Below are 7,500 nucleotides of genomic sequence, written 5' to 3' on the forward strand. Positions count from 1 at the left end.
GGAAGAGGAAGAAGTTGGAGGAATAGGGAGAAGTTAGAGGGAGAAGTTGTAGGAAGAGGGAGAAGTTGGAGGAAGAGGGAGAAGTTGGAGGGAGAGGGAGAAGTTGGAGGAACAGGGAGAAGTTAGAGGGAGAAGTTGGAGGAAGATGGAGAAGTTAGAGGGAGAAGTTGGAGGAAGAGGGAGAAGTTGGAGGAAGAAGTTGGAGGAAGAGGGAGAAGTTAGAGGGAGAAGTTGGAGTAAGACGGAGAAGTTAGAGGAAGAGGGAGAAGTTGGAGGAAGAGGGAGAAGTTGGAAGAAGAGGGAGAAGTTGGAGTAAGACGGAGAAGTTAGAGGAAGAGGGAGAATTTGGAGGAAGAGGGAGAAGTTGGAGGAAGAGGGAGAAGTTAGAGGAAGAGGGAGATGTTGGAGGTAGAGGGAGAAGTTGGAGGAAGAGGGAGAAGTTGGAGGAAGAGGGAGAAGTTGGAGGGAGAAATTGGAGGAAGAGGGAGAAGTTAGAGGGAGAAGTTGGAGGAAGAGGGAGAAGTTAGAGGGAGAAGTTGGAGGAAGAGGGAGAAGTTGGAGGAAGAAGTTGGAGGAAGAGGGAGAAGTTGGAGGAAGAGGGAGAAGTTAGAGGGAGAAGTTAGAGGGAGAAGTTGTAGGAAGAGGGAGAAGTTGGAGGAAGAGGGAGAAGTTGGAGGGAGAGGGAGAAGTTGGAGGAACAGGGAGAAGTTAGAGGGAGAAGTTGGAGGAAGATGGAGAAGTTAGAGGGAGAAGTTGGAGGAAGAGGGAGAAGTTGGAGGAAGAAGTTGGAGGAAGAGGGAGAAGTTAGAGGGAGAAGTTGGAGTAAGACGGAGAAGTTAGAGGAAGAGGGAGAAGTTGGAGGAAGAGGGAGAAGTTGGAAGAAGAGGGAGAAGTTGGAGTAAGACGGAGAAGTTAGAGGAAGAGGGAGAATTTGGAGGAAGAGGGAGAAGTTGGAGGAAGAGGGAGAAGTTAGAGGAAGAGGGAGATGTTGGAGGTAGAGGGAGAAGTTGGAGGAAGAGGGAGAAGTTGGAGGAAGAGGGAGAAGTTGGAGGGAGAAATTGGAGGAAGAGGGAGAAGTTAGAGGGAGAAGTTGGAGGAAGAGGGAGAAGTTAGAGGGAGAAGTTGGAGGAAGAGGGAGAAGTTGGAGGAAGAAGTTGGAGGAAGAGGGAGAAGTTGGAGGAAGAGGGAGAAGTTAGAGGGAGAAGTTGGAGGAAGAGGGAGAAGTTGTAGGAAGAGGGAGAAGTTGGAGGAAGAGGGAGAAGTTGTAGGAAGAGGGAGAAGTTGGAGGGAGAGGGAGAAATTGGAGGAAGAGGGAGAAGTTAGAGGGAGAAGTTGGAGGAAGAGGGAGAAGTTAGAGGGAGAAGCTGGAGGAAGAGGGAGAAGTTAAAGGGAGAAGTTGGAGGAAGAGGGAGAAGTTGGAGGAAGAAGTTGGAGGAAGAGGGAGAAGTTGTAGGAAGAGGGAGAAGTTGGAGGAAGAGGGAGAAGTTGTAGGAAGAGGGAGAAGTTGGAGGGAGAGGGAGAAATTGGAGGAAGAGGGAGAAGTTAGAGGGAGAAGTTGGAGGAAGAGGGAGAAGTTAGAGGGAGAAGTTGGAGGAAGAGGGAGAAGTTGGAGGAAGAAGTTGGAGGAAGAGGGAGAAGTTGGAGGAAGAGGGAGAAGTTAGAGGGAGAAGTTGGAGGAAGAGGGAGAAGTTGGAAGAAGAGGGAGAAGTTAGAGGAAGCAGGAGATGTTGGAGGGAGAGGGAGAAGTTGTAGGAAGAGGGAGAAGTTGTAAGAAGAGGGAGAAGTTGGAGGGAGAGGGAGAAGTTGGAGGAAGAGGGAGAAGTTAGAGGGAGAAGTTGGAGGAAGAGGGAGAAGTTGGAGGAAGAGGGAGACGTTAGAGGAAGAGGGAGAAGTTGGAGGAAGAGGGAGAAGTTAGAGGGAGAAGTTGGAGGAAGAGGGAGAAGTTAGAGGGAGAAGTTGTAGGAAGAGGGAGAAGTTGGAGGAAGAAGTTGGAGGAAGAGGGAGAAGTTAGAGGGAGAAGTTGGAGGAAGAGGGAGAAGTTGGAGGAAGAGGGATAAGTTAGAAGAAGAGGGAGAAGTTAGAAGAAGAGGGAGAAGTTGGAGGAAGAGGGAGAAGTTAGAGGGAGAAGTTGGAGGAAGAGGGAGAAGTTAGAGGGAGAAGTTGTAGGAAGAGGGAGAAGTTGGAGGAAGAAGTTGGAGGAAGAGGGAGAAGTTGGAGGAAGAGGGAGAAGTTGGAGGAAGAGGGAGAAGTTAGAGGGAGAAGTTGGAGGAAGTGGGAGAAGTTGTAGGAAGAGGGAGAAGTTAGAGGGAGAAGTTGGAGGAAGAGGGAGAAGTTAGAGGAAGAGGGAGACGTTAGAGGAAGAGGGAGAAGTTGGAGGAGGAGGGAGACGGAGGAAGAGGGAGAAGTTGGAGGGAGAAGTTGGAGGAAGAGGGAGAAGTTAGAGGGAGAAGTTAGAGGGAGAAGTTGGAGAAAGAGGGAGAAGATGGAGGAAGATGGAGAAGTTGGAGGAAGAGGGAGAAGTTGGAGGAAGAGGGAGAAGTTGGAGGAAGAGGGAGAAGTTGGATAAGAGGGTGTGTGTGTGCGTGTGCATTTGTGTGTGTGTCTGGGGGCAGAAGTGGTTTAGAGAGACACACACCCACCTCTCAACAAAGCATAGTACCACTCCCTAGCCAAACTGGGGTCATACATTCTTGACTGCCAGTGATTGATGTGTGTGTGTGTGTGTGTGTGTGTGTGTGTGTGTGTGTGTGTATTTGGGAAGGGTGATGAGTGTTAACTGTTCTTGAGACAATTTTTGTGTGTTTTTTTTTCTCGCCCGGACGCCATTTTAGTTCTAGCAGGTGAGATCAATCAGCCTGGCCTGCAACTGACCTCAGAGCAGTGTACACAGAGACACGTCAATTCACAGCCACTTCATATAGCTACCAACTCTTTAAACACAGGTCCTGGATCAACTTCCTAATTGAAAAGGATTCAAATGTTTTTTTTGTTTTGTTTTATTTGTCTTATTTATTTAACATTGATGTTGTTTATTGTTACAGCAAAGTTTTTCAGTGATTTTAATGACAACAGACCAATAAATAAATGAAGTAATATTTCCGTTAGAAAAAGCTTATAGTTGTATCTTCATCTCTAACCAACTACAGTCAGGTCCATAATGAACTACATTCAGGTCCATAATGAACTACATTCAGGTCCATAATGAACTACATTCAGATCCATAATGAACTACATTCAGGTCCATAATTTTGCTTGGGGTTATTGTCTTGCTGGAAGATCCACTTGTGGGCAGGTATCAGCCTACTGGCAGAGGCAACCAATTTTTTAGTTAAAATGTCCTGGTACTTGGTAAAGTTCATGATGCCGTTGCCCTTAACAAGGGCCCCAGGGCCAGCGGAAGCAAAATAGCCCCATAACATCAAAGATCCACCACCATATTTTACCGTAGGTATGAGGTTTTTCAACACCAAAACCACCACTGGTGTGCGTGGCCAAACAGCTCTATGTTCATGTCATCTGACCACAGCACCGCCTGGAGTTTGATAAACGGCGTTGGCACTTGGATTGGAACTGGTGCTATGGTCATATGTCATGAACATAGAGCTCTTTGGCCACGCACACCAGTGGTGGGTTTGGTGTTGAAAAACAGAAGCAATAATTATGGCCCTGACTGTATAGCTCATTAGTCTGATCATACAGAGGCCCCCTGGAGGCTTTCAGCTGGGAGGTCTGTAACCTCCCTCTCTCCTGGGGCTCTCTCTGAGGTGTGTGTGTGTGTGTGTGTGTGTGTGTGTGTGTGTGTGTGTATTGGTGTGTTTGTGTATGGGTGTGTTTGGTGTGTGTGTGTGTGTGTGTGTGTGTGTGTGTGTGTGTGTATGTGTGTGTGTGTGTGTGTGTGTGTGTGTGTGTGTATGGGTGTGTGTGTGTGTGTGTATGTGTGTGTATGGGTGTGTGTGTGTGTGTGTGTGTGTGTGTGTGTGTATGGGTGTGTGTGTGTGTGTGTGTGTGTATGTGTGTGTATGGGTGTGTGTGTGTGTGTGTGTATGTGTGTGTATGTGTGTTCTCTCCAGGAATGTAGAACTAGAGGAGTCCCTGACTGGAGGAGTCCCTGACTGGAGGAGCCCCTGACTGGAGGAGTCCCTGACTGGAGGAGTCCCTGACTGGAGGAGCCCCTGACTGGAGGAGCCCCTGACTGGAGGAGTCCCTGACTGGAGGAGTCCCTGACTGGAGGAGTCCCTGTCCCTGACTGGAGGAGTCCCTGACTGGAGGAGTCCCTGACTGGAGGAGTCCCTGACTGGAGGAGTCCCTGTCCCTGACTGGAGGAGTCCCTGACTGGAGGAGTCCCTGACTGGAGGAGTCCCTGACTGGAGGAGTCCCTGACTGGAGGAGTCCCTGTCCCTGACTGGAGGAGTCCCTGACTGGAGGAGTCCCTGACTGGAGGAGTCCCTGACTGGAGGAGTCCCCGACTGGAGGAGTCCCTGACTGGAGGAGTCCCTGACTGGAGGAGTCCCTGTCCCTGACTGGAGGAGTCCCTGACTGGATGAGTCCCTGACTGGAGGAGTCCCTGACTGGAGGAGTCCCTGACTGGAGGAGTCCCTGACTGGAGGAGTCCCTAACTAGAGGAGTCCCTGACTAGAGGAGTCCCCGACTGGAGGAGTCCCTGACTAGAGGAGTCCCCGACTGGAGGAGTCCCTGACTGGAGGAGTCCCTGACTGGAGGAGTCCCTGACTGGAGGAGTCCCTGACTGGAGGAGCCCCTGACTGGAGGAGTCCCTGACTGGAGGAGTCCCTGACTGGAGGAGCCCCTGACTGGAGGAGTCCCTGACCCTGACTGGAGGAGTCCCTGACTGGAGGAGTCCCTGACTGGAGGAGTCCCTGACTGGAGGAGTCCCTGACTGGAGGAGTCCCTGACTAGAGGAGTCCCCGACTGGAGGAGTCCCTGACTGGAGGAGTCCCCGACTGGAGGAGTCCCTGACCCTGACTGGAGGAGCCCCTGACTGGAGGAGTCCCTGACTGGAGGAGCCCCTGACTGGAGGAGCCCCTGACTGGAGGAGTCCCTGACTAGAGGAGTCCCCGACTGGAGGAGTCCCTGACTGGAGGAGTCCCTGACTGGAGGAGTCCCTGACTGGAGGAGTCCCTGACTGGAGGAGTCCCTGACTGGAGGAGTCCCTGTCCCCGACTGGAGGAGTCCCTGACTGGAGGAGTCCCTGACTGGAGGAGTCCCTGACTAGAGGAGTCCCCGACTGGAGGAGTCCCTGTCCCTGACTGGAGGAGCCCCTGACTGGAGGAGTCCCTGACTAGAGGAGTCCCCGACTGGAGGAGTCCCTGACTGGAGGAGTCCCTGACCCTGACTGGAGGAGTCCCTGACTGGAGGAGTCCCTGACTAGAGGAGTCCCCGACTGGAGGAGTCCCTGACCCTGACTGGAGGAGTCCCTGACTGGAGGAGTCCCTGACTGGAGGAGTCCCTGACCCTGACTGGAGGAGTCCCTGACTGGAGGAGTCCCTGACCCTGACTGGAGGAGCCCCTGACTGGAGGAGTCCCTGACTGGAGGAGTCCCTGACTAGAGGAGTCCCTGACTGGAGGAGTCCCTGTCCCTGACTGGAGGAGTCCCTGACTGGAGGAGTCCCTGACTGGAGGAGTCCCTGTCCCTGACTGGAGGAGTCCCTGACTGGAGGAGTCCCTGACTGGAGGAGTCCCTGACTGGAGGAGCCCCTGACTGGAGGAGTCCCTGTCCCTGACTGGAGGAGTCCCCGACTGGAGGAGTCCCTGTCCCTGACTGGAGGAGTCCCTGACTGGAGGAGTCCCTGACTGGAGGAGCCCCTGACTGGAGGGGTCCCTGACTGGAGGAGTCCCTGACTAGAGGAGTCCCCGACTGGAGGAGTCCCTGACTAGAGGAGTCCCCGACTGGAGGAGTCCCTGTCCCTGACTGGAGGAGTCCCTGACTGGAGGAGTCCCTGTCCCTGACTGGAGGAGTCCCTGACTGGAGGAGCCCCTGACTGGAGGAGCCCCTGACTGGAGGAGTCCCTGACTGGAGGAGTCCCCGACTGGAGGAGTCCCTGACTGGAGGAGTCCCCGACTGGAGGAGTCCCTGACTGGAGGAGTCCCTGACTGGAGGAGTCCCTGACTGGAGTAGCCCCTGACTGGAGGAGTCCCTGACCCTGACTGGAGGAGCCCCTGACTGGAGGAGTCCCTGACTGGAGGAGTCCCTGACTGGAGGAGTCCCTGACTGGAGGAGTCCCTGACTGGAGGAGCCCCTAACTGGAGGAGTCCCTGACCCTGACTGGAGGAGCCCCTGACTGGAGGAGTCCCTGACTGGAGGAGTCCCTGACTGGAGGAGTCCCTGACCGGAGGAGTCCCTGACTGGAGGAGTCCCTGACTGGAGGAGTCCCTGACTGGAGGAGTCCCTGTCCCTGACTGGAGGAGACCCTGACTGGAGGAGTCCCTGACTGGAGGAGTCCCTGACTGGAGGAGTCCCTGTCCCTGACTGGAGGAGTCCCTGACTGGAGGAGCCCCTGACTGGAGGAGTCCCTGACTGGAGGAGTCCCTGACCGGAGGAGTCCCTGACTGGAGGAGTCCCTGACTGGAGGAGTCCCTGTCCCTGACTGGAGGAGTCCCTGACCGGAGGAGTCCCTGACTGGATGAGTTCCTGACTGGAGGAGTCCCTGACTGGAGGAGTCCCTGACTGGAGGAGTCCCTGACTGGAGGAGTCCCTAACTAGAGGAGTCCCCGACTGGAGGAGTCCCTGACTGGAGGAGTCCCTGACTGGAGGAGACCCTGACTGGAGGAGTCCCTGACTGGAGGAGTCCCTGACTGGAGGAGTCCCTGACTGGAGGAGTCCCTGACTGGAGGAGTCCCTGACTGGAGGAGTCCCTGTCCCTGACTGGAGGAGTCCCTGACTGGATGAGTTCCTGACTGGAGGAGTCCCTGACTGGAGGAGTCCCTGACTGGAGGAGTCCCTGACTGGAGGAGTCCCTGACTGGAGGAGTCCCTGACTGGAGGAGTCCCTGTCCCTGACTGGAAGAGTCCCTGACTGGAGGAGTCCCTGTCCCTGACTGGAAGAGTCCCTGACTGGAGGAGTCCCTGACTGGAGGAGCCCCTGACTGGAGGAGTCCCTGACTGGAGGAGTCCCTGACTGGAGGAGTCCCTGACTGGAGGAGTCCCTGACTGGAGGAGTCCCTGACTGGAGGAGTCCCTGTCCCTGACTGGAGGAGTCCCTGACTGGAGGAGTCCCTGTCCCTGACTGGAGGAGTCCCTGACTGGAGGAGTCCCTGACTGGAGGAGTCCCTGACTGGAGGAGTCCCTGTCCCTGACTGGAGGAGTCCCTGACTGGAGGAGTCCCTGACTGGAGGAGTCCCTGACTGGAGGAGTCCCTGACTGGAGGAGTCCCCGACTGGAGGAGTCCCTGACTGGAGGAGTCCCTGTCCCTGACTGGAGGAGTCCCCGACTGGAGGAGTCCCTGACTGGAGGAGTCCCTGACTGGAGGAGTCCCTGACTGGAGGA

This window comes from Coregonus lavaretus, assembly GCF_964263955.1.
Source record: "Coregonus lavaretus genome assembly, contig: HAP1_SCAFFOLD_330, whole genome shotgun sequence".
Taxonomy (NCBI): domain Eukaryota; kingdom Metazoa; phylum Chordata; class Actinopteri; order Salmoniformes; family Salmonidae; genus Coregonus; species Coregonus lavaretus.